At 39.4% G+C, this 12,568-nt stretch overlaps 1 long non-coding RNA gene and 2 other non-coding genes across 3 annotated transcripts; 1 reads left to right on the forward strand and 2 right to left on the reverse strand.

The window, feature by feature from the left end:
- Positions 1 to 383: 383 nt before the first annotated feature.
- Positions 384 to 1,345, reverse strand: LOC118936804 (uncharacterized). The gene is made up of 2 exons (XR_005034258.2): positions 1,113 to 1,345; positions 384 to 872 (listed from the first exon to the last, which is right to left on the reverse strand). It is a non-coding gene; the product is annotated as an uncharacterized LOC118936804 (long non-coding RNA).
- A 4,828-nt stretch (positions 1,346 to 6,173) lies between these two features.
- Positions 6,174 to 6,245, forward strand: trnae-cuc (transfer RNA glutamic acid (anticodon CUC)). The gene has a single exon. It is a non-coding gene; the product is annotated as a tRNA-Glu (tRNA).
- Positions 6,246 to 6,391: 146 nt separating this feature from the next.
- On the reverse strand, positions 6,392 to 6,463 carry trnae-cuc (transfer RNA glutamic acid (anticodon CUC)). Its single transcript has one exon. It is a non-coding gene; the product is annotated as a tRNA-Glu (tRNA).
- Between the last annotated feature and the right edge of the window lie 6,105 nt (positions 6,464 to 12,568).

The following is a 12,568-nucleotide window of genomic DNA, read 5'->3' on the forward strand; positions in this document are numbered from 1 at the left end:
ACTGGTTGACATTAAGTCTCTCATGTGATGAAATACTACACCTGTCCTGTGTTTATCAGATCAATGCAGATGAAGGAAATTACAGAGATGGAGATGAACCGGTGTTAAGAGTATTTACATGATGCATAGGAAGTGTAGTGTACTGTTTTTAAATTCTATTTCTGCATATATGAATTACAAATCAGTATTTAACTAGTTAAATCATGTTTCTGGTCTATTGCATAGTTACAATGTGTAACCATTGATGTCCCAGGATCAAGACTGGTAAACACTGTTGAAGTGTATAATTGTAATACATACATGTAGACACGGCGTCATTCAAAGACTGGAATTTGATACTCCTGGTATTGGATACGACTGAAGAATAATCTCAAAGACATTCATACTTGAACTGCGCCTTTTATTTGCCACGGAAGAGTACATGATCAGTGAACCTATTAAATGTACAGGCTACAATGTGGGGATCTCATGCATGGTAATAACTACATGTATATACGACTTGCATCCTTGGCACAAAGTTATATTATATTCTACTCAATCCATAGTGTCCTTCAGACTGTTTTGAAGTTCATACAACAGGCTAGGAAAGCTGAGGTTCATAGCTAGGTTCTGAACTAATTTGTATACCAAACGTTTTAGGGTTCATACACAGATCGGCTACACATGTATAGGCATACAGATATTTTTATTCTGCACTGCACAAGAAGCAAGAAAATAGCTAGCTACGTTACTTCATCTGCATTGTAAATATCAGCAAGGCAAGCTTACAAAACGGTACATTCAATTTGCAGTAAATGCTTTAGCTAGCTAGATTATTTACATCTACTGTTTCACAAGACGACAGCCTGGTTTGCTGGTTGTTTCAGGAGTCCCTAAAACATTAAACAGCCAGAATTAAAATGTCATACTCATGTCACAACACCCATAAAGCTAGTCAGCTAGCTGGCTAATGTTAGCTAGTCAGCTAGCTTGCTGAATAGCGATTTTCGTAAGTAACTTTATGACAAACAAAAAAAATATGCATAATCGTTTGTCTCTACACCAACTAGCTAACACATTCCTCTCAACTCTACATTTTTAGTATGAATCGTTATGACTTTATCATTAATTACATTTGCTTCCGTCCTGGTATTTCTGTCAGCCATCTTTGCTGGAGATTGTCTCCTGTCCTGGGTTTCACGCGTCAGATTCGTCACGGGAACCACTCGATATGATTGGTCAACGTCACAGGAACCACTCGATTTGATTGGTCATCGTCACGGGAACCCCTCGATATGATTGGTCATCGTCACGGGAACCCCTCGATATGATTGGTCATCGCCCCGCTGTCGCCGCTTGTGATTTGCTTAAAGTTGGGAAAAGTAAACGAGTGTTTTCCTCAACCGTTTGTCGTCATATGTGCCATAAATTGTACAACTGCATTGTGCAGGTCTATCTCATTAGTGTCTTATATTTTAGGCACTGTTAGAATGATGCATTTCATTGTTTTTCTCACACTTTCTGTGTTATAATTATCTCTGGTGATTTTCTCTATGAGGAGGGTGGTAAGTAACAGACCCAACAATATTATTTTATGGTATTACCCTCCTTGTAACCATGGTTGCCAGTGACAGTATCTTCCCATTCAAACATTTGTTTTCAACAACAAGTTCATGAATAAACCAATGTAATTCCAGTTCATAATGTGAAGGTTGTTTTGTTTGTTCAATGTGCTGTCTGTGCGTCTGTAATATTGTCTATAAAAGTGGAACTTGTCTGTCGGCATTAAAGACCAAAAATGGTTAAAGAAAATTGTGATAAATACAAAAGTTTACCAGTTTCATTTAATGACCAAAAGCTTTACAGCTGTGCCATATAGATTGCAAACTAGTTGGGAAGAGATTTTCAATGTTCTACCGATTCCATGGCACATGGTTTATGAACTTGTTAGCAGTTGATGTTTACTCTTTAAGCAAATCAGGGGAAGGAAAATAGGTTTATTCAAAGAGGATAAATCATAGATGATAAGCTGAGAGGTAGATGGTCATTCTCCCCTGTCCTCAGTGATTCTGTCTGTGGTTCTCTCCAGTGATTCTCTCTCAGTGGTTCTCTCCTGTGATTCTCTCCAGTGATTCTCTCTCAGAGATTCTCTCTCAGTGGTTCTCTCCTGTGATTCTCTCCAGTGATTCTCTCTCAGAGATTCTCTCCTGTGGTTCTCTCCAGTGATTCTCTCTCAGTGGTTCTCTCCAGTGATTCTCTCTCAGTGGTTCTCTCCTGTGATTCTCTCCAGTGATTCTCTCCAGTGATTCTCTCTCAGAGATTCTCTCCTGTGATTCTCTCTCAGAGATTCTCTCCTGTGATTCTCTCTCCACAGAACAAAGGGACAGCATGTAGTTTTATAACCCAGCCCTTAGCCTGTGGTTGACCAATTAGAATTCCTTCCAATAAAACTAGCCAATGGCCAAATAACAAGTATCATATTTCAGAAGACATACTCCTCCCATGTCTCTGAACCATGGATCAATAATTCCCTATTACAGAAAAAAACACTATTTCCCTTGATTGTGTCACGTTCTGACCTCTATTTCCTTTGTTTTGTATTTATTTAGTATGGTCAGGGCGTGAGTTTGGTGGGCAGTCTACGTTTGTTTTTCTATGTGTTGGGGCATTTCTATGTTTTCGGCCTAGTATGGTTCTCAATCAGAGGCAGGTGTCATTAGTTGTCTCTGATTGAGAATCATACTTAGGTAGCCTGGGTTTCACTGTGTGTTTGTGGGTGATTGTTCCTGTCCCTGTGTTTGTTGTCACAGGATAGGCTGTATAGGTTTTTCACGTTCCGTTTGTTGTTTTGTAGAGTTAAGTTATTTCATGTATCGTTCATTTTCCATTCAAGAAACATGAGTAACCACCACGCTGCTTTTTGGTCCGCTTCTCCGTCTACAGACGAACGCCGTTACAGATTGTTAGTATTCTATAGACTCTCCTCCTTTGACCTCTTGTACTCTGTCTCTGGGTTGTGTATTTATCTTCAAAATATTCTTACACCCTCCCAGACCATTTAAAAAAAAGAAATATACTTAAAATGTATTTTTAGAAAACAATAGAAAACATAAAATAAATAGACATTATAAAAAAAAGCAGTAAGCATATAATCATTGACATTATTAAACACCTTAAACACTATAACACAAAGGGCATATTCTACTTTCTGTTACAATAAGACATTTATTTCAAACAAAGATATAGAAAATAAGTATTAACATGTGTAATGATGATGTCCCTTAGGACTCCTACCACATCCTGTATTAGGAGGAAACTCACTCAAAAATAAATGAAATAATTGTCTACTAATTGTCTAATAATATTCAATCGTCCTGTTAGCAAGGTAATCATTTACCAAGTCTTTTAAAAGTGACCAGCTCTTCCACACTGGTATCAGTCCCATAGATAACTATTAGACATGACCAGCTCTTCCACACTGGTATCAGTCCCATAGATAACTATTAGACATGACCAGCTCTTCCACACTGGTATCAGTCCCATAGATAACTATTAGACATGACCAGCTCTTCCACACTGGTATCAGTCCCATAGATAACTATTAGACATGACCAGCTCTTCCACACTGGTATCAGTCCCATAGATAACTATTAGACATGACCAGCTCTTCCACACTGGTATCAGTCCCACATAGATAACTATTAGACATGACCAGCTCTTCACACTGGTATCTCAGTCCCATAGATAACAATTAGACATGATGTTCTGACAGTCTGCCGGTAGTGAGAAAGTCTTCTTCAGTTCAGCGTAGCCTAGTGGTTAGAGCGTTGGACTAGTAACCAAAATGGTGGCAAGATCAAATCTCCTAGCTGACAAGGTACAAATCTGTCGTTCTGCCCCTGAACAGGCAGTTAACCCACTGTTCCTAGGCCGTCATTGAAAATACGAATTTGTTCTGAACTGACTTGCCTAGTAAAATACATTTTAAAATTTCCACTGGTTGATAAGGACTTTTCTAAATGAACACTTCACCGGTGATCTTGTATCATTTCAGGTACAGTCCTTGAATCGAAGGATATTGCCTTTAGCTTCAGACGGTAGATTCTCATAACCTGTAACGAAGGAAACAAAAAAAATGAGAGTAACATGTCCTGGTTTAAAGAGAAATGTATATATCTTTATATTGCTTTATCTTGGCCAGGTCGCAATTGTAAATGAGAACTTGTTCTCAACTAGCCTACCTGGTTAAATAAAGGTGAAATAAAAAATGAAATAAAAATATTTCACACAGATTTCCCAGAGTAAGAATGTTTTCCGATTTTCAGGAAGACGTTGGACACTTCACCTAGATATCCCTAATATGACGACTGTGGTGAACAACATAGAAGCGTATCAGCTTCTGATGATCTACCTATGCTTCTTCGCCCTGAGCTCCGAGCTGCAGAAAACTGCTCCGCTTCTCGCTCCACTCCAGCTCTGGTTCGCTCACATACTCTTGGTCGCTCACATACTCTTGGTCGCTCACATACTCTTGGTCGCTCACATACTCTTGGTCGCTCACATACTCTTGGTCGCTCACATACTCTTGGTCGCTCACATACTCTTGGTCGCTCACATACTCTTGGTCGCGCGCTGTGTTTTTTTTTGGGAGGGGCTACTTCTAAATTGCACCGCGTCCGTCGTGGCATTTCCTGGAGAGCAAGCAGGATTTTGTTCCAGACCTCATTTTAAAGAGAGCTCACCTAAAATGTACTAAAATCGGAATGTTTGTGTCCTTAGTTTGAAAGCAGTCTATGGACAAGGAGACTGCAATCTATGATTTGGTCGCCCACTGCCATCAACCATTAGTATAAGTATTTCCTGTGCAGGGCGTTCCCATTGACCTTCCTACTGTTTCTAGAGAACAGGAATCAATACATGGACCTTCCCACTGTTTTCCCCATTCGCCTGTCTTGCAATCTGATTTCATTTAATGTCGGAATAAAGTGTCAAACCACCTACAAAATATGTAAAAAAAAATATATATATATATATATTAGCATACTTTAAATTTTCATCCCCCAAAAATCTCAGAGTAACAAAGTCATTGAATTTTGAGTGTTAATTTAATATTCAAATCATTCTGAATACACCTGGCCTGTGTTTTTGGAAAAAAATATGTAGAATTACAGGAGATGAGCTTTATAACAGACCCGCCTAGGCAAAATCTCCCTCCAAAGCTTTCTTCAGAAGTTGGCAGCCCCGAGTGCACTTTATAGGGAATAGGATTCCATCATTCAGGACACAACATGTCACTGAGATACGCAATAAAGTCATTATGATGATGATGGACACATAAACAGCTAAAAGGTATGACTGATAGACTCCATTTAGCTATTGGCATTGACTCATTAGACCGTCAGACTGAGATAGATAGATAGACATATTTTGATTTATTTAACCCTTATTTAACTAGATAGCTGTATAGAGGTGGCTTCTGTATGACAGTAGTGAACGTAATACTACACAGACTACGCTACCTGTTGGCATTGACTCATTAGACAGTCAGACTGAGATAGATAGATAGACCATTTTTATTTATTTAACTAGATATATAGATACTGTAGATATATAGATAGATAGACGTGGCTTCTGTATGACAGTCGTGAACGTAATACAACACAGACTACGCTACCTGTTGCCCCTATAATGTTTGTTTGGTGTCTGCTGTACATACCTGGTTATTGGTTCTTAGCTCCTGCTGTCAACCCGTCTTCATCATCGAAGACCCACCTACAGAGTTCGCTGTTTTGGTGACTTTTATCCGTGGTTCCACCCGCCCGGGCCTCTCCTGCCGCTGGTTCTGCTAGACAGTCGGGACTTTCATCAACATCAGAGTGGAACAGCTTGACTTTGAACTCCGAAGGACGAAAGACCAGAGCTAGCTAGCTGTAAACCACATAGCTAACGTTAAAGTCTCCACAAGCGTCACTGAACTTCCACTAAAGTGTGCTTGTTTACCAGACAGAAAGCCTACAGTGCTGAGAGGTGGAAGCCGTGCACACAGCTTCTGGATGTGTCATTGCAAAGATACTGTTAACTTGTATCTGCGGTAATTGTTTCTTTCAAAGAAAGAGCGACAAGTTAAACTTCCAGCTGTAACTCAGCGCTAAGTAATTAAGTGAAAAGTCAAACTGCCCTGAAACAAGTAGCATTCCCTGGTGGTCTAGTGGTTAGGATTCGGCGCTCTCACCGCCGCGGCCCGGGTTCGATTCCCGGTCAGGGAACACACATTTTTTTAATTTGAAAGCGAAAGGATGGCAGAAAGTAACACGGTTTCAAATATAACTGATAAAATGTGGATTTACATTTGATTTTTTTTACATTTAAAATGTAAGCGTTGTTTTAATAAAAAATAAAAAAAAAACATCTGTTCCCTGACCGGGAATCGAACCCGGGCCGCGGCGGTGAGAGCGCCGAATCCTAACCACTAGACCACCAGGGAAAGCTATTTGTAACGAAGTGAAAAGTCAAACTGTCCTGACACAAGTAGCTTTCCATGGTAGTCTGATGGTTCAATTCAGGGAACTACGGCCCGGTCAGGGAACAAACTGTTTCATTTTATTAAAACAACGCTTATATTTTGAATGTTACAAAAGAGTATGTAAATCCACATTCGATCAGTTGTATTTGAACTTGAACGTTTTCCGTGTTATTTTCTGCCATCCTTGTGTCTGCCTCATGACTTTGTTTCAATGAAGGCTGCAGATTTTAATGTTTGCCATTTTTCTGTTTTTTAGATTTCTGTGTTGTTGTTTCTTGGTTTTACGTTTTTTATTTTTTTTATTTCACTGTTGCGTGTTCAGACGCTGTGAAATGATACCACTCCACAGTTTGGAAAGCTTTGTACATTTCCCCTGGTAGTGTGTAACTAAACTACAGATTGAACAATGAGACAGATATTTCACAGGATGTATAAATGTGAAGCATCCGGGTTGACGTTTTCACTCACTACCAAATATGGTAGTGAGGAGGAAGCCCAGTGCCCAGCAGTGGGAGAAGAAGGAGCGAGATGGATTTTGGCCAAATTTCTGCTCATTTTTTTTTATCGATGAAACGTTTGATCTCTGCTCCTTGCATGTTCTGCCCACTAAGATTAATTTGCTTCCATTGGAAACAACAGGCTGTGGTCCATCTTGGATTAATTAGACACATCTTTGACTTAACAGTAGACACTCTGGTGGTGTCTAACAGTAGAAACTCTCTGGATCAGATATGATTACATAGTACCTGTCTTGGACTGGATCAGATATGAGTACATAGTACCTGTCTTGGACTAGATCAGATATGATTACATAGTACCTGTCTTGGACTGGATCAGATATGAGTACATAGTACCTGTCTTGGACTAGATCAGATATGATTACATAGTACCTGTCTTGGACTGGATCAGATATGATTACGTAGTACCTGTCTTGGACTGGATCAGATATGATTACATAGTACCTGTCTTGGACTGGATCAGATATGATTGCATAGTACCTGTCTTGGACTGGATCAGATATGATTACATAGTACCTGTCTTGGACTGGATCAGATATGATTACATAGTACCTGTCTTGGACTGGATCAGATATGATTACGTAGTACCTGTCTTGGACTGGATCAGATATGATTACATAGTACCTGTCTTGGACTGGATCAGATATGATTGCATAGTACCTGTACCTTGGACTGGATCAGATATGATTACATAGTACCTGTACCTTGGACTGGATCAGATATGATTACATAGTACCTGTACCTTGGACTGGATCAGATATGATTACATAGTACCTGTCTTGGACTGGATCAGATATGATTACATAGTACCTGTCTTGGACTGGATCAGATATGATTACATAGTACCTGTACCTTGGACTGGATCAGATATGATTACATAGTACCTGTCTTGGACTGGATCAGATATGAGTACATAGTACCTGTCTTGGACTGGATCAGATATGAGTACATAGTACCTGTACCTTGGACTGGATCAGATATGAGTACATAGTACCTGTCTTGGACTGGATCAGATATGATTACATAGTACCTGTACCTTGGACTGGATCAGATATGATTACATAGTACCTGTACCTTGGACTGGATCAGATATGATTACATAGTACCTGTCTTGGACTGGATCAGATATGAGTACATAGTACCTGTACCTTGGACTGGATCAGATATGATTACATAGTACCTGTCTTGGACTGGATCAGATATGAGTACATAGTACCTGTACCTCTGACTGGATCAGATATGATTACATAGTACCTGTACCTTGGACTGGATCAGATATGATTACAAAGTACCTGTCTTGGACTGGATCAGATATGATTACAAAGTACCTGTCTTGGACTGGATCAGATATGATTACATAGTACCTGTCTTGGACTAGATCAGATATGATTACATAGTACCTGTCATGGACTAGATCAGATATGAGTACATAGTACCTGTCTTGGACTAGATCAGATATGAGTACATAGTACCTGTCTTGGACTAGATCAGATATGATTACATAGTACCTGTCTTGGACTGGATCAGATATGAGTACATAGTACCTGTCTTGGACTGGATCAGATATGAGTACATAGTACCTGTCTTGGACTGGATCAGATATGATTACATAGTACCTGTCTTGGACTGCATAAAACCGGGAAGAGAAGTTAGTTCAGCTAGCTCCCGTTAGCTAGCTATGCTAACTGTGCTGCAGTGTACTTTCTCAGCCTACAGTTACACATACCTCCAGTCATAATACGAAGTAGTAGCCTGCCTGCCTGTTGGCTCTTGGCCGTTGTAGCCGATCCTTCACCATCTTCCTTTGATTAGATATCTCCTAACTTCTGATTGGATATCTCCTAACTTCTCATTAGATATCTCCTAACTTCTGATTAGATATCTCCTAACGTCTCATTAGATATCTCCTAACTTCTGATTAGATATATCCTAACGTCTCATTAGATATCTCCTAACTTCTCATTAGATATCTCCTAACTTCTGATTAGATATCTCCTAACGTCTCATTAGATATCTCCTAACTTCTGATTAGATATATCCTAACGTCTCATTAGATATCTCCTAACTTCTCATTAGATATCTCCTAACGTCTCATTAGATATCTCCTAACTTCTGATTAGATATCTCCTAAATTCTGATTAGATATATCCTAACTTCTGATTAGATATCTCCTAAATTCTGACTAGATATCTCCTATCTTCTGATTAGATATCTCCTAACTTCTGATTAGATATATCCTATCTTCTGATTAGATATCTCCTAACTTCTAAATAGATATCTCCTAACTTCTTATTAGATATCTCCTAGCTTCTGATTAGATATATCCTAATGTCTCATTAGATATCTCCTAACTTCTAAATAGATATCTCCTATCTTCTGATTAGATATATCCTATCTTCTCATTAGATATCTCCTATCTTCTGATTAGATATCTCCTATCTTCTGATTATATATCTCCTAACTTCTGATTAGATATCTCCTATCTTGTGATTAGATCTCCTAACTTCTAAATAGATATCTCCTATCTTGTGATTAGATATCTCCTAACTTCTAAATAGATATCTCCTAACTTCTCAGTTGATATCTCCTAAATTCTGCCACACATGGAGCTTTGATGACTTATGATTGGCCAATAACAAGCTGCACGCACCACGCTCCACTCTCATGAAAAGCAAGAGAAGCAACATAAATTATACAATCTCCTTCTCTCTCTCTGTCTCTCTCTCTCTCTCTCTCTCTCTCTCTCTGTCTCTCTCTCTCTTTCTCTCTCTATGTCTCTCTCTCTTTCTCTCTCTTTCTCTTTCTCTCTCGCTCTCTGTCTCTCTCTCTCTTTCTCTCTCTCTGTCTCTCTCTCTCTCTCTCTCTCTCTCTCTCTCTGTCTCTGTCTCTCTCTCTCTCTCTGTCTCTCTCTCTCTTTCTCTCTCTCTGTCTCTCTCTCTCTCTCTCTCTCTCTCTCTCTCTGTCTCTGTCTCTCTCTCTCTCTCTGTCTCTCTCTCTCAGCAGTCGCGTTCGGATCTCTATGGGCCCTTCCAGACAAGTAATTTAAAATAACACATACCCCTGACAATCAGATCCTAGCCAGACAGTATTTCTAATTCTGGATTCATTGTTATGAACGTTCTCAAGCCGTCCTCTATCGGAGGAGCCATAGTTGAGCCCTAAAGTGGTGAGAAGCCCAGTCATTCTGGACGGAGGCTAACTACTATTTAGTTTAAATTACAGTCTTGGAAATACGATGACATTGCTTAAGTAGTCAAATATTTAGTAGGAAACAACTTTCCCTCAATTATCATGTTGTCAGATTTACTTTAGCCATTAGCTAACAAAGTGTTTGAATGTTAAATGACGAGACAGAGGCATTGATGCGAGTAACCAGTCTTGTTCAGTACATGACAACACATCCGGGTATCTCAAGCACCCCGGTAAAACACAAGAGTTGCAGTAATGAACATTTACCAACAGATAACATCACTGTGCCATCTTACACCCATAACACAAAGTTTCTGTCCAAAAAATAGCTAGCAATGCTAACGTTAGCTAGCTAAAAGCCGGTGGCCTCCCCTCAATCTTATCTAGCTAGCTAACTGCATTTGAAGTCAATCTGGTGACATCAAAATGATAACAAAAGGTTTTCCTACTAATTATTTGCCTCTTGTTGAATGTCATTGTATTTCCAAGCCACTGTAACGGACATTTGATGAAAATCTTCATCAGCGCTTATTGACGATGCATTGAGTAGAATGCTCAGTCAGGCATCGGTCCAAAACAAACATTCTAAACAATATTGAAACAAGTTTGTGATGAAACATGGAACCCATGAATAAGTGCTGTACTGTAATGTATAAGTTCTGTCCTATAATGAATAAGTTCTGTACTATAATGAATAAGTTCTGTACTGTAATGAATAAGTTCTGTACTGTAATAAATAAGTACTGTACTGTAATGAATAAGTTCTGTACTGTAATAAATAAGTACTGTACTGTAATGAATAAGTTCGGTACTATAATGAATAAGTTCTGTACTATAATGAATAAGTTTGGTACTATAATGAATAAGTTCTGTACTATAATGAATAAGTTCTGTACTATAATGAATAAGTTCGGTACTATAATGAATAAGTTCTGTACTATAATGAATAAGTACTGTACTGTAATTAATAAGTTCTGTCCTGTAATGAATAAGTTCTGTCCTGTAATAAGTTATATTGTAGTCACTTAAAGAAGAGAAAAGTTGTAAGGTTTTCATCAACAGTACTTCCCATCACAATAAAAACACAACAGGAAACAGGAAATGACATTGTACATTTTTTAATTCTCTATCAGCCATAAACACACTGCAGCATTTTGATTATTATACCATTTTAATAAACTAATACATGCCCTCGTAAATATTTATATATATGTATAATATCACGTATGTATATAAATGCCGTCACCGCGGAAACAGAATGCTGATTGGTTAAATTAAAAGCCGACCCAGTCACAGTGAACTTCCACTAGTTTTGCATTTTGTATCACTTTTTTGTGTTTTTAAATCATTTTTAAACGTCACTCTCACAGTAACCAGTGACATCGGTGAAGTACATACATGACAGGTGGTAGATACATACAGTAGCTAAACGCTCTGAGCGGTGAGTGATGCCGTGTACACATACTGTCAACCTGCTCGACCACACCTCTAGGTCGGGTGTGTCTCTGTCCCGTACCTGCCCTCATATACTTTCTACACGGGCCTTTCCCATTGGCTAGACATACAGATCCCAGCCTACATGGGGCTGTCTGATTGGCTACAAATACTGTATTGTGCCTAGATGGGCCTTTCCCATTGGCTAGACATACAGAACCCAGCCTATTAGGGGCTGTCTGATTGGCAACAAATACTGTATTCTGCCTAGATGGGCCTTTCCCATTGGCTAAACATACCATTTCCTGTGTCCTTGTGCCCAAAGCGTGGAGGTGTGCCCCCCATGACAGTCAGGAGTGGAGTGCAACGTGGTCGTTGTGAAATAAAGTTCATTTTTCTCTGCTCATGTCGTCACATTCACACACACACAAACAAACACAACCACTAACACCTGGTCCCACACTTTCAACGGCCAATAAGTAATCAATAATCACATTGATAAATCAAACGAAGAACCATCCGAGAAGCTCTCGTACCAACCTCGGGTCTGCTGCACAAATGGCTCCCTATTCTCTATGTAGTGAACTACTATAGACCAGAGCCCTATTCCCTATGTAGTGAACTACTAGTGACCAGAGCCCTATTCCCTATGTAGTGAACTACTAGTGACCAGAGCCCTATTCCCTATATAGTGAACTACTAGTGACCAGAGCCCTATTCCCTATGTAGTGAACTACTAGTGACCAGAGCCCTATTCCCTATGTAGTGAACTACTAGTGACCAGAGCCCTATTCCCTATATAGTGAACTACTAGTGACCAGAGCCCTATTCCCTATGTAGTGAACTACTAGTGACCAGAGCCCTATTCCCTATATAGTGAACTACTAGTGACCAGAGCCCTATTCCCTATGTAGTGAACTACTAG

The sequence above is a fragment of the Oncorhynchus mykiss genome, chromosome 19 (genome assembly GCF_057628025.1).
Source record: "Oncorhynchus mykiss isolate SJ-2025 chromosome 19, ASM5762802v1, whole genome shotgun sequence".
Classification (NCBI taxonomy): Eukaryota; Metazoa; Chordata; class Actinopteri; order Salmoniformes; family Salmonidae; genus Oncorhynchus; species Oncorhynchus mykiss.